Consider the following 25,995-nt stretch of genomic DNA (forward strand, 5'->3'; position numbering starts at 1 on the left):
GATGGTAGTTAACCCACTGTGTTACTGCCTTGGAACACATCCTGGGATGTGACACACCGTGTGCTCATTAGAGCTTGGAAGTCCTAAAAAACAAACTGTAGCACATTAAGCAAAATTCAACAGACTAAGTGAAAACGAATTTTTTTTAAGCACTATCTTATAAATTGCCCCGATTAAGAGATTGCAAAGGACCCTTTAACTTGAGCACCCTTGGGTGAACTCATCCTCATAAGCAAAAACCTCCCACTTTCCCCATGAAAAATGATCACCAAGAGATAATAGGCAACAGCCAGTGACAGGCAGCCACATGCTGGTGGTGGAGTTAATGGATGCAAATGGCTCCAGGATGTTTTGCAGAGGATCTCCAGAGGATCTTCATTGTCTTCATCATCCACACTGCAGCACAGCTTTGTTAAAGAAATGAGTTACTTTCACAAGACCTCCCCTAAGAAGGAGAGTCTAAACAAGGATGAGAAAGTCATCACCAAACTCTAATACTCAGTATTTGAAATATGAAGTTGTGTCATTATTGTTAGTCTATTATACATCTCAGTCAAGCTCTAATAATAGGTTTTCCCACATAAAAGGGTAAATGATCCTGTGTGTCAGAGCTTATGTTTTCAATTCAGAATTAACTCAGGTGAAGCTGTTGTCTCTTCCTCCTTCACAGAGAAATCCCAAATCTGGGGGTGTGTTTTTCATTCAGAGCAGGATTACCAGTTGATGCTCAGGATCTCTTTTCACAAGGGCTGACACCCTCAGCGCTAAAGATGCACTCACAGCATTTAAACATCAAATTCCCCAGTGTTTTCCCACACCTCTCTGATCCCAGAAAATCACTCCAATTTGCATACGCTCATCTGGGTGGGGGTATTGTCTACACCATCATCTCACTCCCCACCTCATGCTTGTTCCGGATTCAGTGATCCTCCATATTGTGCAAACATTAATTCACTCTCAAGGTATTTTTGGAAAGTACTAGGTAGGTCCTTTGAAAGAAAAATCAAAGTGTTATGTCTTATCTATTCTACCTTGGGAATATCTCCCAGCAGGCAGTATGGATGAGAATGCACCAGGCTTGCTTTCTTCTGCTCTTCAGATTCCCCCAGCAGCTTCTCTACAGGCTTTTCAAACTCAAAAACTCCAAACTTGTCATGTCTTACATACAAGCCCAAAATGTAGAGCCTCAGCTTCATTCCATGAACACACCAGCAGCAGATGTGGTAAGGAAAGGACAGAGCTACCCTGTCAAGATGGTCAGCCTGTCTAGTGTGGATGCAACCACTAGTGGATGCATTCAGCAGGGTAAATGTAGTAAGAGAACACCATTTAATGCAGTAAAAATAATTATGGGATACTACTTTGATAGCTTCAGAGATGCATATGGGTGTATGCAATTCCTTTGTGGAAATAACTAACATGGAATATGGCCACAGTTTGCTAAACAGAGTTTAGATCCACATGGAATTCAACCACATTTTTACAATAAAGACCTTCCTATGTAATTGATAGTGGTTCTTACAATGGATTCCCAAATTGGTACTTTGTCATAAGTAAAAATAAGACAGATTCCTTAGATGATGATTTTGCTGAGGGGAAACATCACTGTTACTGCCTCATGAATCAGAGTTTTTTGTGAATCTGTTCTTCAGCTGTGAAGTTTTTTTCTGGTGCATTATACAGATCATCAACTTTGGAGCCAGAGATATCTCTTACATGGATAACTGTAGTCTTATTTTGAATGTGGATTTCCTTCTGTGTTGCCCCTATGTTCAAAAAGGATATATGCATTGTGGCTCAACTAACATTGCAAGATTAATCTTAACTGGAGACCTCCTACCTGCAGTGAAAACACAGTAACAGTTGTCTATTCAGTGTTTGAAACATTACCTACCTGCTAACCTGTGTCATGCCATAACCAGTTTTCAAACCCAGAAGTTCCCCAGCTGCTGCTGAAAATCTGATTAAGGAAGAACTATGAAACTCAAATCTGGAAAAAAACACTATTAGTTGGCTCTCAGTTATGATAGAGGGCAAACACTCTGCTGTAACCTAAGATGAAGAGGTTGTAGTAATTGCTCTAGTGTAAGACTGCAGAGTAGCCTACAGAGGTGGGAAGGAGTGGAAGATCCTCTCATGCTCATCCCAGCTAAGGATTATGTAGGAAAAAGTTGTGTACCCTCAATGCAAGACATTTATAGTGGCTGCACCATTTCTGAGGACTTTCTACTTTCTACATCCTGGATTTTATCTGTGGAGTCACTGGAGGGTTAAGGTGGGAAATTTTCTCTGGAACTCACGGTACGTATGTCTGTTTTATCTAAAGTCCTTATATGTACACATTTGGCTTGGATCTCTCGGAAGGACAAATATTTGCATGAGATTTCTTCCAATTTTTACTTCCAGAAAAGCCCAAAATAGTAAAATAATATCAAGAATGACCTCTTTACTTCTGCTTTGTGTTCCCTGTAGAAGGAGGAAGTACAGATCTCCTAATATGTTCAATTCAACATCTTTTTTTTCTGGGTCTTTTTGTCAAAGCAGTTTTTCCAGATTTAACTGTGAAGAAGCTACAAACTCTGCAAGAGAACAGTAAAGACATCAGAAGTGTTGGGTGAAAGAGGAAAAATTTAACTATCCTACCATCATGCAGAGGTAGTATGATATTGGTGGAAGACTCCAAACTTTCTTGTACTTGGAATCACTACATCGCACTAATGCACAGGCATATTTACTGTGTGGTAGGTATTGTTGGAGACAGAAGAGAGATGAAAAATCTCTTCCTAAGCCTGCCCATAGCCCTATTCAATAGCAGAATATTGGCAGTTTTTAGGTCTATGCAATAATCTTGTCTAAGTGGAAGTTCTCAGACCACTCCAAGCATGTGAAACAAAATATCACTCTAATTGGCAGTTCTGTACCTTCACTGTGCCTGACTCACCAACCCAGTACCTGACTAGGCACACACACCAGAGGGGCCAGGCAGCTTTCTTTAGGACAAAGAACCATTGACAGCTGCTTTCCTCCGTGGCAGTTTCTTTCTTTTTCTTTCTTCCTTCCTTCCTTCTTTCCTTTCTTTCTTTCTTCCTTCCTTCTTTCCTTTCTTTCTCTTTCTCTTTCTTTCTTTCTTTGTTTCTTTCATTCATTCTTTCTCTTTCTTTCCTTCTTTCTTTCCTTCTTTCTTTTTCTTTTGTTCTTTCTTTCGTTCTTTCATTTCTTTCCTTCTTTCCTTTTCCTTCTTTCTTTCCTTCCTTCTTTCCTTCTTTCTTTCTTTCCTTCTTTCTTTCCTTCTTTTCTTCTTTCTTTCTTTCATTTTCTTTCTTTCCTTCCTTCATTTCTTCCTTCTTTCCTTCCTTCTTTCTTTCTTTTCACGAGAAAAGCAGTTTAATCTGCATCAGGAGCAGCATTACCAGAATGTGACTTGTTAGTACCAGAGGTATTGTAACACAAAGCCTGCACTGTAAATAGGATGGGAGATAAGGAACTTCTTCACATCTGGGTTGGCCCTCATATCTCCTTCACACTGGCAGGGTAAGCAAACGGCTTTGCTAAATGACAGTTGTTGGATTCAACACACCATTGGTTCTGTCCCTTTTCACATACTGTAAATATCCATATCAGAAAGCCCACAACTAACCCACACTGAATCTTGGCAGATAAAAATCAAAGGAGAGATACTGAAGTCTGATGTCTGATCCAAAGCTAATTGAAGTCAATCTCCTAAAAGATTTGGCATTTATAGCTATCCCTTAATTACCCTTTCATCCTTGGGGATGTTAGCAGGGGCAGAAATCTCTCCAAAAAAGGTTTGAGGAGCAAGAGTGTAACACTATATGAAGTTGATATTGCCTTTCTCAAATTATGCCCAGAAAATGTGTAAGACAAGCTGGAACCTAGATATCTATTGTTAGCCCTATAAATCCAGTCTTATTATAAAATAATAAATAAAATTAAAAGCCGTCCCTAGTTAAACTGCTCTTTTCAAATTCTCACTGGCGACAGAAATCTTATTACCAATCATGCACTGATGTGATGAGCAGTGCAGATCATTTCTAGCATGAGTTACTGCCCATTCTCAATGCCTTGTGCAATCAGTGGGTTTTCTAATTGCTGTGGGGATTAATAACACAATAGGAGGCTATTTCACGTTGGTTGACAATTATTTTATCCAACTGTATAAAGAACAGGTGATAAATTAATAAATTATAATCAGCCAGTTATTAAAGCTTAATGGCAGATGGCTGTAACAAGAATAAAGGGAGCCTGAGCCTCACAAAATGGTATTTTGATAGTATATTTCAATGCATTTTTAATGAGAGACATATAAAATGCATAAAACTTATAAATCATTTACAGAAGAACAAGCTATGGAGTTGAATGGTCCAGTTATAATGCTATCATTATATTATTAATATCACGAGATCATACAGCATCCTGCAGATCTGACTGGCAGCTTATTGCGACGGCTGCTGTACAAACAGAGAGGGCTGCCCTGGTGCCAAGGAGCTGCAGGGCCACGGCTGGGTGCTGGTTGGCTGCACATCTGAAAGATGACCTGCCAATGCCATGGGAAGGTTCCAGGACTAAAGCTTACTCACCAGCACAAGTTCTGCACTGAAGTCCTTAGTGACCACTGAACCTAGTCCAGGACTCTGGAATTTTAATCCAGACATTCGTGTGTTTCTCAGGCATTTTGGTGTGGAAAGAGCACTGTGCTGTGTGATCAGGAAACATCCTGCATGCAGGTGGGGGAATGGATGTGCAACACCCTGTTTGTCTGTTTGTTTGCAGGCATATGGTATTTCACGTCATAAATGACTGTGCGTGTATGCATTTCCTCAATGGTATTTTTTGGTATATTAGTCTGAAAATATGGTCAATCAAATCAGTCTAGGAAATCTATTGTTTTCCTGCCTCCTTTTGCTTCCTCTGAGGCACTGAATAGCCTATTGTATGTATTATATAATTTCTGTATAATTGGATGAAATTCTCACCCTTTTTAGATCAGTAGTAAAACACTTGTTGACTATAGCTGAGCCAGAATTTCAAAAATTGTCTTTATTTTCTAGGTCATAGGCCTGCAGAGTACTATTTTTGCCTTGTACTCATACAGCACCCAGCCAAATAACACCTTGGAGTCCTAGTCCAAGTCTAATAGTCTCAGAAGCCTGGCTGGTTACTGACTGACTCAAATTCACCTTAGTGAATTGCAAGTTAGGGTTTTCCCCACGGGCAATTTGGTGCTAGAAGGACACAAGTCACACATCTGTCAGGGCACGCAAAAATTCAAGCTCCTTCACCTCACCACTCACCTCACAAAGTTTTCCTTATTTCCTCCCTGCTGAATGTTAGCCAGTGATTCAGTAAGATGTATTGAATATTCCAGCCCCCTAAAGCCAGATGAGTTCCTCACAAAACAGTCATCATGGGTAATATCCTCTCTGGCTGTATTAAACCAGAGATCAAGAACTAAATAACCTCTGGAAAACAGGTTATGCTTCTTATCCTGAAGGTAAATGCTTTAGCACTGCAAGACTTTAAAAATGTGGTTGACAGCCGAGTAGTCATCCCCAAACATGATCTGCCAGTGCAATGGATGCTGTCTCTTGGTTTCCTCAGCTCCTCTCCCTCCCTTCTCTCACTGGCATTGTTTGCTGCTTGCTTCTATCTCCGTTCTCCATCAGATGTTTCATAGAAGGAGGATCTCTTTGTTTTTAATGCTTGTACAGCACTTAGAGACATGGGGAGAGGCTGGTCCTTGACATAGAGCCCTTCCCACAGCATAAAACAGAAAACAAGGACAAATACTCAGGAAATATCTTGGAAGCATTGCCCTTACACTGAGTTTGCTGTAGCTAGCCTGCAGCTCAACACAGGAACACCAGTCTGGCACCTTTTCCAAGCAATGACACTCATGCTGTTTTCTTCTTCAGGCAAGCAAAAAAAAGAGTGGCTTTTCTACACATGCAGTGGCAGAGGCTTTTGGGGAGTAGCAGAGTAGAGAGAGACTCTTAAGATGTCTTGAGGGGCAGGGGCAGTCCACTGACATGGCCTGGATTCTGGCTGGGAGTGTATTCTAGTGGAGTGAGGGAGTGATGCTCAAGGTGCATTTGACCCAGCCCTCATCCCTGAGAGACCTCCCTCCAGCCTAGCTATGCTTCTTCTCATGCCTGCTGCCTGCTGCTTCCTTCACAGGCAGGTTTTCATTGCACTCCCCTCTCCTGCCCCTCCACCTCTAAGCGTCCATCCTCTTTCATCAAAGTGAAGAGTGATATGCGCCCAGTCTCATACTGAATCGCAAAGGAGCCTCATCAACAGAATCATATAGCTAAGATTCTTTCAAAGTGCTTAAAATTTCACAGTTATTAAAAGCAACACAAGGTAAGTGGCTAAACTGGCCCCAGGCCAGCCCTAGGGTGAGAAAAGCTCAAATGACTTCTTTGCCTCCACATCGTCGCCAACCTCAATCCCACACCCCAACCGACCTTCCCTCCACCATGAGCTCTTACCCTCCCTCAGCTGCAAGCCCTGCTCCTGCTCCACTGAGTAGGTTCATGTGAAACTGTACTTTTCGTCAGCCAAAATGTGCAGTAGTTTCCTTTATGAGTGAGTTTTCTCTCCCAAGTATAACTTGAAGAACTTTAGACTCTGTTTCTGCAAAGATCTGGGAAAACTGCATCTCCCACCATTCCCACATTAAGTCATCAATATACAGAGAAACCTCCATCCACCCCACCTTTTCCCTCTTCTAATTCTAGGATCTTTGGTTTATTATCCTGATGCTACATCTAGCTGACCTTTATTGAATATGTCATCTGCCATGCTAGAAACTCTAAAAAGCACTTAAATCTGTGTGTATCTAATTGCAATTTTCCTCATTGCCCTCCAAATTTAGCACAAGATAATCTGGAAACACTGCGGCTTTCATTTCAGCTGAATCACAAAAGCCAATTATATCAATAATTTTTTTTAAAGAAATAAAAGATTAAAAGCCATAATGCACCCAGGATTTGAAGAACTAAGAAATACTTACACTCCCTGCAGGTTTAAATACCAGTTAATTCTGTATTATATTTTTACCCACTCCATAAATGTAGGTATCAACCTCAGATTCTCCTAAATGTGTTCTATTCTCCCCCAGCCCACCGAGGTACACAATGGTCACAGTGAGTTGCCTTTTTTTTTGGTCTCCCTGAGCAGCAATATCCTCAAAGAATTCCAGCCAGTTAATGAGGCATGCCCTTCCCTTCCTGAAACCATATTAGATATCCTTAATTAGGCCATGCTTTTCTAACTGTTCCTCCCTTAGTATCTCAAAAGAGGAGCTGAAGACTTTCAACTGCACAGATCTGCAGCTTCCCAGTGCATCCCCAGGCCCTCTATAAAAATAGAAAAAGAGATCACATTACCTCCCCCTCAACCCTAAGATATCTCTCCCCTGAAGGAAGCAAACTTGTAAAAATAGCAACTACAGCTTCTCTGGTTTCCCAACCAGAGCAATAGCAGCCTAAATAGATGTGTATTTTTCTTTTCTCAGCAAGGATGAGCCTTAGAAAGGTTGGAAATGTCTTTCAGATGAGCATGAGAAAGCAAGGGAGCACATTCCTCTGCTCATCCAGAGCTCATCTTTCTATTGTTTATTCTGTTCACCTGAAACTTTACAAGATAATTTTATGGTTTTCTAAGATAGAAGTTTCTTCTGTTTTTCTTGGTTAGGGTTCTCAGTGCTAACCAGAACTGAAACAGTACTCTTCAGATCATGCAAAATTTGGCCTTGTACTGGAAATACCAGAAGCTTCTGGAATTTCTCGTTTTCATTTTGACCCAACACAGATGCTTGAAAGTCTCATGATTTGGACAAGCTGAGATTAGAATTGATGTTTGCAAACCATGGCCTAACTGATAAATTCTATCAAAACAAAATGATCACAGTTTAATCTTCTGATCCTCTCCTGGAATAAGACCAAATCTGGCCCTTCTCTACCTGCAGTTACAGTACTGACCACTCCTTCCTCATCACTCTTGAAAAAAAATCTGATTTTCATGTTTTCCAACAAGGTGAACAACTTCCTATAAAGATTACCTTCTTGCCTCACCCATCACTACACATTTTAGTGATGATGGAGCATCTCTTTCAACAAACACTTTTTTCTCCTCTTATTTTCTTGATGCAAGTATATTTTTTTTTTTTCACTTGGTGGAACTAAAGATGAATGTAACATTAATTCCATACAGGCCAGCCCAAAACAGAGAAAAACCTTGAAGTCCAACATCAGACAACTGTGGTAAATGTGTGCAGGACTCAAATGGAGCTCAAGTCCTTCACAGTGGTCAGACGTGGACTGAGATCAACCTCCTCTCAAGGTGTGGAAGCTATTTTGTCTGACTGCAAAACTTTACAGGCTCCACAGAAATTAACATCTGGTGCACAGAGAAGGCCACAAAGATCCGTGGGACTGGGGATTAGGAGGTGTGAAAGTCAGTGCTAGTGGCTCAAACAAGGTGCTGCAGATGGGGAAGCTGAGTTCAACAGTGAGGCTGAGATACTGAGAGGAGAGGTGGAAGCAGGACAGCTGCTTCAGGAGCAGGGCAGGGTTTCTGCCAAAATCAGCTTCCTGTTTACTGATGACTAACATTATTTTATTCAAATTACACCAATAGGACTGAAAGGGTAATTTCTGAGGCCAAAATCTGCACCATAAAAATTATTGCCCCAGAGAGCTCCAGATTTTGCTGATGGGTGACAATACTGACCTGGAGAAAATCTTGGGTTTGTCTCAGCTCAGCAAATGTTTGGTCTCAGGGACAGGAGCTACTTCCAGTACTCTGAAAAACTAAAAAAATTATTTACTCTTCAAAAAGCCTTGCAAATACTCTTGATCTCACGTAGCGCTGGTGATTGTCCTGCTTCAAGAGGGAAGTGAGATAGGAAATACCCAGAAATTGCAGCCTTTCAGCATGCACCTCTGAAGTTCAAGTAGATCTCTATAATAGAATTACTGGGCAATTTTAAAATATATTAAAAAATCTAGTTAGTAATTGTTTGTATAACGATGGTCCACTGAAAAAAGACAAAATTTGTGACCTTTGAGAAATAACCAGTGTGTCTGAAGGTACTGAACATATATACCAGAATAAAGGCAGACCAAAACATGTGTGACTTTTTCCGTGGGAGACATTATTTGCCCCTATTTCTTGCAAGCACTGCCATGAAAAAAATTTTTCAATTATGTTTGCACAAGAAGAATGCTTCCTCCCATGTAATTTCTTCAGATCAGTGTGAGAGAAATTTAAAAATTTTCTGTAAACAAAACATATCTCTTATCTTCAACTTGCTTCTTTGTTTCCTCTTTTACTGGGGACAATGCTTGGCTTATCTTCTTATCTCTGTGGCTAATAACAATTCATGCTTTTCGTTAGGGAAGCACAGAAAAGGCATCATGATTTAAAAACACAGCCCAGTCAAAGATTTCCAGTTTTAGCTCAAGGTGAATTCGTAAAGGTCAACATTAAACATGGGTCATCAAGCCTGACCCTGGATAAGGTGAAGAGCCTTTTATGAGCACAGCATGTGTGTCTGAGTGGTGTAGGGTGCCCATCTCTGTGAGCCTGCTTGCCCTCCAGCTTGCTATTCAATCCAATGAACCACAGCCCTTTGCAGAGGAATTTCCCTGAGTTTTATGTCAGAGAATGCCCCCTGCCAATATCTAGAGGTTTCAGGTAGGTGTGCACAGCTGGGGCTAATACTTGGTCCCTGCTGCTGTACCCCCACATCCCTTGCTGGGATTTCACTGCTGTTTCAGGATGGTTGGGTGCAGATAAGCTCCTCTTCACTGCTCGGGTTTGGCTGTGACTTGGGGTAGCTTTTCTGCTCACCTTTCGTGTGTTACACTTTAACTTTTGCCATTGTTCATTCTCCTTTTATTGCCGTGGAAGGACGTTTCTTTCACTTCAGCATTTGCTCACATCAGAAGCAGATAACACTGTGGGAGGCTGTGGGAGGCAGGACTCGTCCTCAGAGGTCGCCTCTCTTTGCAGGGAGGGGGTATTATTGTCTCACCTTCCTCCTTGAATTCAGCATCCCTGCTGTGCCGAGTAATGCTGACTGTCAATTCCGCCTGCCCTCCCGCTCGCCTCTCTGCCGTCACTGCTTCTGCTCCTTGCTTTCCTGCTCCTAGGCAGAGCATCTGAGGTCAAAGGGACCTTCAATAACAAATTCAAAGCAGGGCTTACTTTGATGCACCACTGCTGGGCCAGCTGGTCACCCTGTGCTTGCTACAGACATGAAGCCTGATGGCCCTGTCCATTCACACATCGAGTCTAAGTATCTGGATCTCCTTCATCTCCTCAGTACCTGCGGATTTACTATCACAGGACTTAACAAACTTAAGGAAAGACTATTCCCCCTTTTTCACAGACAAAAACAGAGAAATGTGGAGTTTACTATATCTTATTGACTTTTACTATACCATTTTTGAATGGGAAACCCCAAAGACACATATGGAATCAACCCTGTCTGAATATGGCCCCGGTCCAACTTGTCAAATTACAAATTAAGAGCACAAATAGCACTTCCTTCCCATCCTACGCTTCTTTTTCACCTCAACTGTTAAAATTTTTGCAAGAGCAGAAGCAATAAAAATTAACCAACTTAGAGGAGTCACTGCAGCACATAACAGGCCCTCTGTGCTGGAGCCCTGAAAATCCCATAAGCCATTGATTAAGTGGGAGTGGAGCTATTCCAGTGATAAGCATTTATGAAAAACCCATCCTCAGAATCAAATTGGAAAAAGCATTATGCTTCCTTCCTGTTCTTCGTTGGAAATACAAATGTCTACTTCGATATGTCACAGGCATTTTCTTGGAAAAATTTAAGTGGGAGTGAGGAATTCCCAGAAATATTTCACTTCAGACCAAAAATGTACCAGAACAAATATCTTTCTAAAGGCAATTAATATCATGAAACACACTCGAACTTCTAGACCAACAGAGTCATCTGAATATTGGATCAAATCTGGCTCTATTCACTGAGTTTACTGGTGATTCAGAAACTCAAACAAGTACCCTTAAAAAGTATTTGTTTACAAACAGAAATCCTTTACTTGGAGTTTTATTAATATTATAATTCAAACCTGCTGCAAAATATTAAAAGCAAGCTGCATCCTTCTAAGAAATTGCCCAACAGAAGTAATTCCATGGGGATTCAACTACTAAGTGTTGGAATTGAGGTTGGGGTTGAGGTGAAGTTTTCTCTCATTGTTGTCAAGCCTTTTATGTTGTGAAGATATCAATATGAGATGTCTAAACCTGTACAGACATCCCAAGAGTTTAGACTCTTGGAGTTTATCCAGCCACAGTATAACACCCCTGTAAGGACCTAAGCATGTAGGATGTTGGTTCAACAGTCTAACTATGGAGACAAGCCTATACAATTTATGTCACACTAGGGCTTACTGTGTCACTGCTCTTGCACAATTGACCCTTTAAACTGTAGAAGATAACCTTCTAGGGGAGAAACCACACAAAATAAAACAGAAGCTACACCAAAGCAGCCAGTTTGCCCCCCAAAAAGCAAAGCTTGTGCCTACAAAGACAGTGGCTAAAGCTTGAAGTGTGGCTGAGGATTACTATTCCTCACAGAAGAGCTCTTTTGCTCTTGCTGGGGCTCAGTTCCCACTGGGGTCACATTTACTTTTGGAGCTTGAGCCTCATTGTTTTTCAGACTGTGGTTGTTGAGTCTCTGAAAACAACAAGAGCCACTGAAGCAATTGGCAACTGCCTCCCCTCTGATTTTACAACGTTGTGCTTTATTGAAATTCCCTAGCTCATGAAACACTTTAATTTTTTTCTACAGTTGGAATCACAAAGGTACAAAATCAGAGCAGTAGAATGCTAAAACGAGACCCTGTAGCTCTACATTTTCATATAATATTAACAGGCTGATGTAAGAAATGGACCAAATTTCTCTTTCTGTGGAGAAGGCTGAAATTCCTGGGAATCCACATGCAGAAATAATACAAGAAGATAATTCTGTAAATTAATTAAAAATAAACCTTCTGAAATTTTCTTGTTTTCTCCATAACTGTAGAACTTTCCATACAGATGAAATCCAGCCACAATATAGCTAATTTTATGTTGTTATTTTAATTATAAAAACAAAATAACAACAATTACCCTCTGTCTCCTTTGGTATGAAATCCAAAGAGCAAAAGAAACAAGCTATTGAAGGAATGCTTTTTCCTGTTTTGTGTTTGAAATGTCCTTCAGTTTCACACACAATGACCAAAGGAATTGCTTCTCATTTACACTTTTTCTCTCTGCAAACAATTAACTGCCTTTTAATTGATCCAAAAGGTAGGTAGGGATTAGCAGAATAAAAGTCACATAGGAGGGGGAGACATTTTTAAAGACTTCCAGTCTTTAATATAGAGAAAGGGGTAATGCAAACACAATTAAACTCTTTTGATGCAAAGGAAGCAAATACTCATATTGTGACTTACAAGAGCATGAGTCAAGAAATGAAGACAATGAAGCTATGTCATGTTTTAGCTCATAGTCACTGTAAAGTCTGGGCTTATAAACCCTTTCCTTTCAGACAGGCAAACAGTGAGAGCTCTGTTCTGTTTTCAAGGGATGGATGCTATCACTTAGACAAGATCCTAACTCCCAGTGGGTGATAAAAGCTTATCATCCATGTGAACAACACAGCCCAGTAACTGGTGGGCGCCTCTATCTTGCAGCTCCAGCTGCTGGCTTCCTCTGCCTTGAAGTAAAGGAAACATAAATAAAACAATCACCATATGGATATTGTATTATGTAAGTGGCAGTGGCTGTAAGAAGTGCAGCTTCATACAGTATTGGCAAAGGACTGAATTCATCACCAGCATCTCAGGCATGTTCCTCCAGTGGTAAGGGACAACTGAGCATTATCTTCAGGACACAGTCTTCCTGGTCAGCTGACATGGGGACCCTGTTGGAAATTAATAGTGGCTGTGGAAAGATGGTTCAAACAAACTGCCTGAAATGAGCAGAAGAATGTGGTGCACCTTGTTTCTAGTTGCATTCCATGTAGCATCACCTGCATTCCATGTAGCATCACATTCCAGCTTGCCTATACAGCAAAGGGTGGCTTGGGACGAAGAGCTCCAGAAACACTCCTGAGCCTGATTCTCTTGCTTAGCTAAAATCAGCAATGATAGCACTGAAAGACGAAACACGATAACGCAGTGTGACTCCTGGATTGCAGCAGGAGGGACTTTTATGTTGCGCTTTAGCATGAAAAAAGGCCTTCCTAAGCTTTCCTCCATCTCAGACTGTGCTGTGCTGGGGTTGATGAAGCTAATGAGGTTTCTGCTCCCTAGAAGGGGTGATTTCAGCCCTCTGTGGTCAATATTCATCACTGTAAGCAGGGAGTTGCTCAGCTCTGGATGGAGAGCCAGAACCAGACTGATTTACAAGTTAGTCACCAAAGTATAACATGAGCAACTCCCCTGATGGACAGACAAGGACAGAAGTTAATACCTCATACAATTTTTAGTGGTTTCAGCACCAGCCTTGAATCATTGCTTACTGTCTAAAAGCAGTTCAGGATTTAGGAATCTAGCATGGAACTGAAGTTGAATATCAGTGCCAAATCTCCAGACTAAAAGCAGTAGAGCTGCATTCTCTTTTCTTTACATTTCTTCGAAAGATCTCTGGCACACATGCATTTACTTTTCCTGCACACACCCAGCCCTGTCCCAGGCTGGACTCATGCACTGCAGGGTCAGGGCTGTCCCCAGCCCAGGACTCTGATCCAGGGGACATGTTCAGAGGGTTCCCAGCACATCCTTGGAGGTAAATGGCTGATCAGTTTTAAATTCTATTCTATAACTTAGAACCAGGGAATTGCACAGCCCTATGCCTATCATCGGACCCAGCCCTTCATCTCTGTGCCAGGCTCTCAGCACAGGTGTGATTTTCAACCTTAAACAGCTTGAGAGACTTCATTTAAATAAGCCGACATCTGAGTTCCCTTTAGTCTCCGAGACAGGGGATTTTTTTTCTTGCATGTTCTGTGGGTTGTAAGAATGAAAAATGAGTGGTCAGACCAGTACTTTGCAGTTATATTGGCTGTTTCCTTTTCCAAAGATAATGATTTTTTTTTCTTACTCAATGAGTTGGTTTTCTTAATGACTTGCAGTAAGGTATTTTTTTCTTTTTTTTTTTTTAACTTTCATTGTTAATAATAACTCCGGAGTAGTCTTAAAGCGGTGCACACACAGTTTTAGAGAAGTGTGAATGCTGTGCTGTGAACCCCATGCAAACAGACCACAACCCCTGGGAGAGACACACAAGCCCTGAAACTGACTGAGTAAAATGAGTAAACACAAACCTCCACATAGTCTAAGAGACAACAATTGTTCATTACCTTTTTATTGTACTTAAGCAGAGGAACCCTTGACAAAGCAATAGACTCAAAAAGCTCCTGTCAGCTCGGAGCCTCTGAGAAAGCCATCCCAATCATTCAGTGCAGGAAATTAATTCCACAGCCAAGGGAAACTATCTTCTGGTCAAGTTAGGAAGTACACAGAAATAGTGGCAACCATTCAGGGATTTCATAAATAAATAAATTCCTAGGGTCCTTCCCATGGGTTACAAGCCAATGCTACTGAAAATAGTAATTTTGCCCATTATGGGTGATTTATGAATAAATGCTTCCTCTCTTGTCCAGCAAAGTCAGACACTAACAAACGAGATCAGAGGCAGAAACAAGGCCTCAGCTATGAGTACAATCCTAATGCATATTGTTCTTTGTAGTGGTTATGTTGTCCTGAAGACTGAGGATAGGAGGAAAGAAAATCCTGTTATCCTCAGGATACTCCCAACACCAGTGATACAATGATTTCTTTAGTAAAGCCATAGAAGATATGAAGCCCTCATCCATCCAAGTCCTTAAAGGGTGTCTCAACACAGGGCATAGAGACCAGCCTCTGAGACCAGTTTATTGAATTGCACCTGTCCAAGGATGCTTGGGATGCAACTTTTATAAATTAAAATATGAACTCAGGAAAACATTTCACACCTAAAGTATTTTCTGATCGTTAGGACTGATTGTGCCAGTGTTCACATTTCTTATTTTCGACATTCCCTTTTTGACAATAGAAGACTGAAAAAACTTTTGGAGAGGAGATTGAATCTTTCTGCACAACAAAGTTTGACTGGGTCTGCATGCCTGCAGCTGACTAGACTTATGGAGTCACTTAATTATGCAAACAGATTGCTTTTCTCTACATTATTGCATCCTGCTCTGTCCCATGGATCACCTCTAGCTTCAACTCAAACAGACCAAGATTTTCTTTGCCTCCAGTCCTTACACAGGTCATTATCTTGGAACATCACCCTGCCCTTTGGATTAAAAATTGCAAGATGCATATAGCTTACATAATTTTCTGCAGTACCCATTGGCCTTTTGAGGTGATGCCTATACAGGGATTTAACATTTAGCATTTGTTGATACACCCACAAGAAGAGCCACCTTCTTCCTACATAGGCCTTTTTTCTCTTGCCAATGTTTGCACTTTCTCTTCCATAAGTAAGAACACAGTTCCTGGATTACTCACAAGATGTCTCAGGTGTAGTCATTACTTGTCATACAGATACAGAGCACAGAATAAATATCAGGATTCAAACCGGTCTGAGCAGAATAAATACCTATGTTACAAGGCCTATGTCACTTAGAGTCTCTGACTAGGTAGAGTTAACTAGACTTACTCATGCTAACCCAGAGATGCCAACACGGCAGAGTGGAGAACCACAGACTTTCCTGAAGCACACATTCTAAATTCTGTCTTACTAGAAATATCCAAGAAGTTTGGATGTGCTTGAGTTAGACACAATAAGCCCAGTATATTTTTATCCCTGACCTTTGCAGTGAATGGAAGAACACCATGGTTACACAGAGACTGGAGTTCACCACCATGACTGATGGAAGGACATATAATTCCCTACCTTGATGTTTAGCATTATTTCACTTTTTGAATGCTATAGCAGTTGCAGTGCTTCTGTGAGCATTTTGACATCAGAAAGAATTTCCAGAAAACTTCCTAAATTGTCTGTCTTCATTATTGCCACAGACTGCTGAGCATACAAAACCCTGTAGTTACTGTTTCAGAGTCTGATAAGGAATCTCTTACTTTTACTCACTGTTAGAAAGATGAATTAGAACAACCAGTGAATTTCTTCTCATATATAGGTCTCAAAGCTGACTGAATATTTTTAATTCTTTATATGATTAAGCCAGTGTATGAAACGTTGAGTGGCAAATAGCAGATAATTATCCTTTCTTTCCCCCAAAACAAGAACTAGAAAGCAAGTAATAAGTTATCAAGTAGAGGATTTAACCCAAAAGGAAGTACCTTTCATGCAATGAATACCTAAACAAATGGAACCCATTGCTACAGGATATCGTAGGTACCAGGAGTTTAGATAAATTGAAAAAGCAATTAGACAAATGTATTGAATGAAAATCCATTAGTGGCTATGAAAAATAAATATACACCTCCTTTACCACAATTTGCTGGAAGAAGATACTGGGGGAAGTGAAACTGGAGGCTTGATTTGTTTTTATAATTCATCTTTAAACATTTATATCAAATCAGTATCAGAGACAGAAATCCTGGAATACCTGGATCTTAATTCTGGAATTGCTCTTGCATTTCTATTTTTACAAGGCATTACCTTTCCTCAGCTCCTGTCAATACCTGTTTCTTCTTGGATTAATTCTGCTAGCACCTGTCTTTAAAACAAGGAATGACCCATTTACTAGGCAATAGTTTCCATTTGTTTCTTCTGTGCTATAATCTCAGTTGCTAGCAGTTTCCTCTTTAGCAGAAGTGGCCAGAATTTTTATTTAGATATTAATAGATATTTTACAGAGCTGTTGGGCACACTCTACCATTTCTCATTATTATATTTTCAGCTAACATAAACTGAAAGTTTGAATGAAAATGTATGGTCATGCCTCGTGTGTAATGCTGGTATCTATGGAATAGTTAATTATACACAATATTTCTGAAGTCACTGGGCTTCATGATTCCATTGACATAGAATCATAGAATGGTTTGGGTTGGAAGTGACCTCTAAAGGTCATCTAGTCCAACCCCGCTGCACTAAGCAGGGAAATCTTCAACCTGATCAGGTTGCTCAGAGCCCCATCCACTGCTTTGAATGTTTCCAGGGATGGGGAACCTACTGGCACCCTGGGCAACCTGTTCCATTTCTATATACCTTTGCCTTTGCCCTTCTGCTGTTAAAATGCCTTTTTCCACTATTTGAAGAATACCAGGGTGTTCACTCTTGCAGTTTTCCTAACTGGTCTCGTGTGAGCACTTCATGAAATCGCTCTGTGTAAAAGACCAACAGGCAATTCCTTCCAGGCAGCCTTGTGTGTTTTAGCATTTCTTGTTACTTTGGGCCATTGCCCAAAAGTAAAAGCCGTACATGACATGAAGCCTCTATGCTTGAAATCTCTCCTCTCCAAGGAGAGTGTCTTTCCCCTTTATCTTCCAAATCTGTTTCAGCCGTACCTGGAAAAGATCGAAAGATGTAGTGGCAAAGAAAAATATGTGATAATTGTGGCCACAAATTCCCACTTCCCAGGCCCTAGTAGATATAAAGCTCACATTCTTTTAGTATATGCCCAGAATCACTGCTATTCATTTAGGGAACCCTCCTGGAAAAATTACCTTCTGAGCTCTTCTTTTGTTCAAAAAGCAATAATAATTTGAGAGCAAGCATCAAATTCATAGGTTTACCTAGTAAAAGCACATACAGTTAAAGATTAGATCAAATGGGGATTAACTACATAGATACAGAAAACAATTGCTAATTGGCTGTCAGTGAAGGTAATTTTTTTTTCTTAAAGGAGAAAATATTAAGAACAAAAGATCCACACAGCATTTTAGACTCAGCACCTCAGCCTGCAGCTACATCCCTTCTCCAGGCAGTGTAATCTTCCTGAGGATCTCTCTGGAGAGCTGTGTACAGGTCAGCAATGCCCAAAGTCACTGGGAGCAGCCCATAAATGCTGATTTAACTCTGGAGCTGGCTGTTCTGCACAGGTGCAAATTTTGCCCTTGGCAAATATAAGCAACCTAAGTGACACAGAAGCAATGACTTCCGTGACCTCTCTCAGATGATTTGCATCTGAAAAGAGACAGTTTTGGAAATAGAACAGTTTTGTCTCAATGTCTCCAAAATAAAATGATTTGACTCTGATTCAAATTGACTTTTAATTCTGAAACTTCCTTCAATGCTTAGCTATTAAAGTCCTGGGCTTTTTTTTTTTTAAATGTTAGACTCCACAAGGATTTTTTTCTTTCAATTTTGGCCCAACTCTTACAATTTGCCAGAAAGGAATCAATCAAACTGAGTTATTAACAGTTGTGTCAAAGTGAAACAAGAAGGAGCTTATCACAGAAGGTGTTGCCCACAAAATTTCCAGAGCTTTGCTCAAAACATGGGGGCCTTTTTGGCTATTTTGGAGCTATTCTTTAAATGTGTGGACAGCAATACTGACATATAAAGAATTTGCAGCCTAGGCTACAAAGAGAGCTGTGTGCCTGCAGAATTCTGTTTCAGGGACCTCACTGTAGTACTGGGCCTTTGATATCCATGGAAATGTGGATTCTCAGGAATTGTATAACCCTGTGGGCAAATTTATCTTATAGCACTTGGGAAAAATAAAAGGCATCCAGCATGAGGTCATCAGTTCCTACTGGGGGAACAATTGACAAAATGTGGTTTAAAGAGGCAGAATTCATGTAAAATCCCTCTACATCTGGAACACACTTCTCATGTTACAGGAGCCCCAAATGTTCAAAATAGCAAACCATTAGTGACTGAAGGAGCAGCAAAACATCTGTATAATGCATGAAACGTCTGGAAGTGTCTGACTCTCTGGGAATCAGCTGAAGCTTTCAATTGATGCTTTAATGGTGGTAATTGAAGTTTGCAGCACTGGCACATCCTAGCTCAGTAATTAGATGGATTACAATCTTTCTTGTTTGGCAGCATTCTTTAAACAAGCTTCAGCTTTTCATATAGTCAACACTCTAGCAGAGATAAATGTCACATCAGTTCAGAGTGAAAAGTAATTTAAGGAAAGACTCAAATTTATCTTCACTGAGTACCAAACAGGAGATATTTCAAAGACAGGACAATGGCCCTTTCTATTTTAAAAGAATGGCCCATTTCTCCTATATAAAGGCTAGCTTGTGAAGGGGAATCTATGGGTGTGCCTTCCCCGAAATCACTGAAGCTAAACCTGCTTATAATATTTCAGTATCCTGTCTATGTATTAATGAATGGATGAAATTCTGGCATATGGAATTGTGTAGGCTAAGGAAAAAATGGAGAATTCCAAGGGAGAAAAATATATTGCCTATCACTTAACAAGATAGAATTTGTCACTGTGATGGGTAACCGAATGGCCAATGCAAAAAAAAAAATGGAGCCATGAGAAAAAGTGCTATACTGGGATTACTTGAAGTGAAATTAAATAAAGGTAGCTGAGACTAGGAAACAGCCTCCATTCATGGGGGAATGGGAGACATGTTTTTCAGTCACTTATATCCAAACCTTGCTTCTGTAAATCATTTTCACTCTTAGCTTTAAAATGGCAGCATCTGGCTTGTACTTGTTTTATAGCTCCTGATAAATGTGCTACATTTACCTATCTTATTTTACTGGTGCCCTTCGCATTTTCAGAAACAATGTTTTGAAACAGGCTCTGTTTCCTAGAGCTCATAGCTAGATTTTCCCCTACCTGTATATTTCAGTTGAGTCATATGAAAATTTCTAAATATCAGTGGACTGGTTCACTTAAAGAACTGAGCAGTGTGAGGATTTCACCTGAGGATTTTCCAGTCCTGGGAACTGGACTGCATGGTTGTGTCACCACTGTGATGGAAGCAGACCTCCAAAGCAGAGCAGACACATACAGTCAATCTTGTGGTCACACTATTGACTCAACTTCCTCTACAGCATCGCACATCCCTTCACCTCCTTCATTCTTCATTCTGCAGGACAATGTTGATGTCCTTGCTATCCTGCCAGAGTCAAAATATTTCATGTCTGCGGCAAATCAGGCTGGCATAATTCCAGTGGCCAAAAAGGGCTTGAGAAAGGAATTCTACATCCTCTCCCAGTTTTTATGCATGGCCTTCCAATCATGTGCACTACATCTTAAGAGGAAACTTAGTAGCTGCCACCATCATTATGCCCCTGTTGCAGATTTTGCATCGTTCTCGGTTCCCCCATGACTGAACAGAGTTTTGCAGTATAACTTCTCCCCAGACTTTTGCCTTAGTACCTTGAAACAAGAAGAGCCTGTGACCTCCCTGTGTGAGCTGGTGGGTCCCATTTTGGTAAAATTTATGAAGGATACAGGTATAGAAGCCTGAATCACTGAGCCATTGACCTAGTATCCATTGCCATCAGTGAAGGACCCTACCGAAAGTAACAGCCAGGATCTCATTCAGTGTTCAACAAAGGTTCCCAAGAAAAAAACACCACATAGGACATACTTCATTTTCTCTGTAATTTGCAAGGTGCACAAGGACTTCAGTGATCAGAATAAATAAACAGAATGACTGACAGAGACTTTTTCTGACTGCAGCAAATCACTCAGTCTGGGTTGTATTTCGAACTTTGCCATGAGCTGCTGTCTGATCTTGGGAAAGTCCCTTGAAGGCCATTTCCAGCCTGAAAACCATCTACCTGATGGTAACAACACCTTACTCAGCAGATCTACTTTCTTGAATAGTCACAGTGTCTTCATTGCATTAAAAAAAAAAAAAATTAAAGCGCTGGGGTTTTTTTCTCTTTTCAAAGAGCTGAGCTCAGCTGTAGGCTGCCTTCTGCTTTCTCAACAGAAAAAAAAATAGTTGTGTTCCTGCAACTACAACATCACAGGCAGTTCAAGCAAAGTCCCTGTGGACTTGCTGTTTTGCACAATGTCCGGTGCAGAATATGCTTGTATTTCCAAGAATGAATGAGTGTAAACTGATTTTGATGAAAGCCTGCAGCATCTCTAAACATCAGGGCAGTACTTTACCAGAAGAAGCTTTGTGTAAGAACGTTTGGGCATAAAACATATTAACTACTTTTAAGACTGAGTTTAATCAGTTCATAAAAGGGATTATATAATGTGATTGCCTACACACGAGAGACCCCTTTCAGGCCTGCACTCCTTAACTGCACAATATATCTTAAGGCTAAGAGATCAATCGATGGTAAGGACCCTTTGGAGATTTGACCATGTATGAGAGGTATAATTTAAATGAAAGTGCTTTAGCTGTACATCCCTTCCTGTCCTACAACACATTCAGTAATGTAGCATTTAGGAGCATTATGACAAATTGGTAGTTTAATGATAGGGCAGAGATATGCTGGGTGAAAGAAAGCCCTGGATAACGCTGCTGGCAGGACTGGTTTGAGTGCCACAATCCTTCCACATTTTGGAGGTATCCAATCCAACATGGTGCAAAAGAAGAACTTCTGTGGAAGTACAAAATGAAGCACTGAACCATAACAAGCTGCTTTCTGAGAAGCAAGCACTGGGGAGGATGGACAAAGCCTCCCATGACGGCCTTGCAGGATCACCCCGACATTCAGCAAGGGGCACATAGAACCTGACTGTGACATGATGGTTCCCACATACCTCTGCCACTTATGAACCAGTGCTGAAGAACAACCTCAAGATCTAATTTAAAGCAATGGGGCTTATCAACTGGCACTCAGTGCCACATAAATTGCAAGTACAGCTACACTATTTTGAGACCAGCACTGTCTCTGAGAGCAGCACAGGGACATGCACTTGGCACTCTGCCTGCACTACTAAATGATGACTTGGGTGGCTCAAGTCTGGATCTCTCAACACCTACTGCATGGCTTGTGAGCAAAATCCACCCATGGATAATCATAAATCGACTGTACTGCTAAATAACCTCTGCTCCCATACACACTATATCAAACCAATGGCCACACACACACATACAGGAACTGAAATCTCCACGTGAAGCTGAGATAGGATTGCAGTGGCTGCAGGAATTACTACTGATGTAGAGGAATTGCCAACAGCTGTCATTCTTCCATCCATAGTCATCTGTTGCTAAGCTTTACAAAGTCCTCATCAATAGTTCGATGATGGTTCATAAGCACACTTTCCTCCTTCTCCGGGATGGACCTTTGAGCAACACAATTTGGGAAAGACCATTTCAAAGTTTCTTCACAAAACACATGAGCTGAACATCCTGAAACATGCCTTGGGATTGTTCAAGCAAGACAGTGAATACCTGCAGTATACACAAGGTACTAGGTATAAAGAGTTGGAACAACTCCTGCATTAACTGTGGAGCATAGACTGGATGCTGAATGGTTATCATTGCCCCTTGATTTGGGGGATCTGGCACAGGTGAGACATAGAGGTTGATAATCGTCTTTTGCTGAACTTTTCTATATAGGTATATTATAAAGCGTATTCTCCAAAGCACTCAGCTTCCAATGCCTCACTCAAGTGTCATAAAAACTGCAGAGACTGCACATACCCTGAAGGTCAGACCTGCAGCTTTTGGAGGTCTGTAAATGGCATGGAACTGATATGACATGATTGCAGAAGAACACATGATGCTCTCTGTGGAACCACTGCCAATTGGCTCTACTTATCTACTGAAGGGTGGCTGGAGATCAGATTGCTGGAATCCCAGCGCATCATTATACTTTCTTTACATTAAATGGAAATGTGCCGTAGCAGTTACTCTTTCCTTCAGATCTTGCTTTATATCATCTCATAAGTAACAGGTTTGCAACTTACATGTACATGCATGTGATCCTTGTGGGTGCCTTTCAACTCGGAATGTTCAACTCGGACGATCCTTTATATATAAGATTTTGAATGGGGCTGTGGCATTTCTTTGTGAAAAAGACAATGTCCATGGATCTTATTCATGCACAGGTATGAGTGTGATCAAGGCAGGATAGGAAACATAGAATGATAATTTTAGCATTAGCTCAAATAAGTTCAGGAAAAGAAAAAATTCTGTGGAGCATTTTCAACCTGACACAATTTTATTCATTGCTATTTGTGGAATTTAAGTGGAGAAGGTCACTCACACAGCAAGAAACTAATCACTATGGGCAGAATTCATTTTATCTGAGATTAGCCATCTAAGAGGCAAACATCTAACCTAAGGCAGTTTTCTAGGCTCCAGTACTCAATGGAGAGAGAAGGCAGTTGTCGTGGGCAGGATCACTGACCCTCTGAAGACAACTCTTTTTGCTCACTACAGAGGGAGGTCAAATTAGTTACTAGTTTACTTAAAATGCTTGGCTTTTATGCAGTTAAGGTTGCAGGCAGCAGAACTGACTCCAAATAGTTAGCACCTGCAATATTCAAGAATCATGTGTAGCATGCCATTTTGCCTGGGTTACCCTCCTCCCATTTCTGACAATGTTTTTTTGGAAAGATTCGAAAAATATCAGATCATAAAGGAGTAAAAAGCATCACCATTGTGGTTCCCTGAATAACACACAGAGGTTGCGTGCCTTTTCCCTTCATCTGTAAGAAAATTATGGGTCATTAATGCATTCAAGAGAGGGAACCAGTCCTGAATTTCAACAGGATGCTCATCAATACATGGCACTGCAATGGCTGAGAAACGTCTATTGTTGGGTATAAGTCCTGCTTAACAGACTACGGATAAGAACCATAAAGCAAGTGGACTCTAGTGGATTTTTGTATCCTCAGAAGTGTGATTGAAAAGCAGTGACTGGTTCACTGCACTATTGTTCACAGATTAAGACAAGCAGAACAAAAAAGCAGCAAGGTCATCCAGTCCATCACAGAAGACACACTTTTCACAGTGTGTTTCTGAGTGTTTTGTCCGATCTTGTTTTAAAAGTTTTGTGCTGAGGAGAGCTACGCCAGCTCTTTAGGAAGTTTGTGCTAGTCGAATAATGGATTTTGGCATTTGTCTTGTACTTGCCCTGTTATTCTTTGCATGGTATTATTATGTTGCTACATTCAGCTTTTGGATATTTCCAATAAGTTTTGCTTCAAATTTGGGATTTTCATATACTTATACACAAGCTTCACTTTATCATCTTATAGATAATATTTCCAAACTTTGCTGCTTAGAGAGAGTAAAGGCAAAAAAGTCCAGACGCAAGGCTCAAGATGTGAATTCAAGCTCGTGTGAATAAACAAACAAATACGTGGATTTCTGTTCTGTATAAGTATCAAAGGCTTCTTCCAACCTGTGAAGCCACACATGAATGTCAGCTGGACGAGTAAAAGGCAGTTTCTCAGGTGCCTCCAGCTATGGAAACCTCATATGATTTATCTGACCGTGCTAGTTTCCAGCATTCAGGATGTTTTTTTCTTAACTTGGCCTCACACTTTCTTGAAGGACTTCCTGTTTGCCAGCACTGTTCTGACATAACAAGTGTCCAGCACTGAATAATTTTTCATAGGTATGGTTATGGAAAACAGCAGCTTCTGTTTCCATGAGCATCACTAATGTTCCCGTAGCACCTAGAGGCTCTGATGCCATCGTGCAACATGTTGCAAATTAAAAACATGGTCTCTGTCTCATAATTAGATGATTCATTTGTGCAAGGGAGCCTAAAGCAGCATACCATGCTCCTTTTCATTAACCCATTGATGACTTCCTCAATCTGGCTGCATTTCATCAGGCATCAATTATCTCAATATTTTCAACTGAGAAACACACAAAGCTTGATCCATTTTTCAATACTAATTTAAAGGAAATGGTATCAATACGCTTGCTCCAAACAAACCAAATATTCCATGAAAGTGGAGGGTTTTGTTAAAACTACACCTAAAAACAGACAATATTTGAGATGGGGGGGGAAGCTGTTTTTCATTAATAAAATCAAATTAGCTCTAATTGGAAACAAGAGAAAGGAAGCCTGAGGAAGGCAGACTGAGAGGGCTTCTAAATGTCAAAATACAACAAAAAAGAAATAGAAATGCAAGTGAAAAAATTAAAATATAACATTTTTAATTTGAGACTTGTGCTAGTCTCAATGTATTTAATACAATTCCTACTACCATAAAAGTTCTAACCTATGAAGAAGTTGCCACCAATAGGGAAAATAATCATAAGAGGAAGTATACTGTAGGTTCAGAAATTCCCACACCCACATATTCTTCCTCCCTTCACCCCATTTGTGTCTGTCATTTTTCTCATAGAACTTTATTTTGCTTTCTTGATTAGTATCTGGTCATGATCTTGGCTGGGGTAAATTTAATGTTTTGGCTTCCCAGTCCCTGTGTTGAGAGTAGATGTTTCACACTCAGAAGTTCAGTAGGATAAAGTTGACCAGTGCTTAACTACTCTTAAATCCATCGACTCTTCTTATGAGTAGATGGTTTGTCCTGCAAGCCACCACATCATGCTTTCCATTTCCACCACATGACCTTTTTCTGCTCTTTCTTACTTTTGTATCTCTGAACAGGCTTTCATGCAGACAAAGCATCTGTGTCTTCCTTTTATACTGCTTTTATTGACAACTGAACCTAGTGCACTCTTCTGTGCTATGAAGGAGATAAGGCTCTTGATGCCAATCAGTCACTCTACATAGGAGATACAACATTCCTCTGACAAATATTTGACTAACCTTTCTTCCAGCCATATATATCTGAGTGAATCTCTATAAAATTCTGTGGCCTACCAGGTCCATCTGACTCTTCAGGGAGAGGACTTATTGGAAGTTTTAAGGTGGGATGAGTGGTGAGAAGAAAAGAAAACCAAATTAATGACCTAAAATTTCAGCTGGTATGAATTAACAAAGCTTCACTGAAATTAACAGCTATGTCATTTGACTTTGGTTAAGAATTAGATCACAGAAGTTTATATTCCCAGAACTTTTGCTGGTATAAATCTTAGAAATGAGAATTGTTTCAATCAGTCAATGATTTGGCATCAAGTT

Source organism: Pseudopipra pipra, chromosome 1 (assembly GCF_036250125.1).
Source record: "Pseudopipra pipra isolate bDixPip1 chromosome 1, bDixPip1.hap1, whole genome shotgun sequence".
NCBI lineage: Eukaryota > Metazoa > Chordata > Aves > Passeriformes > Pipridae > Pseudopipra > Pseudopipra pipra.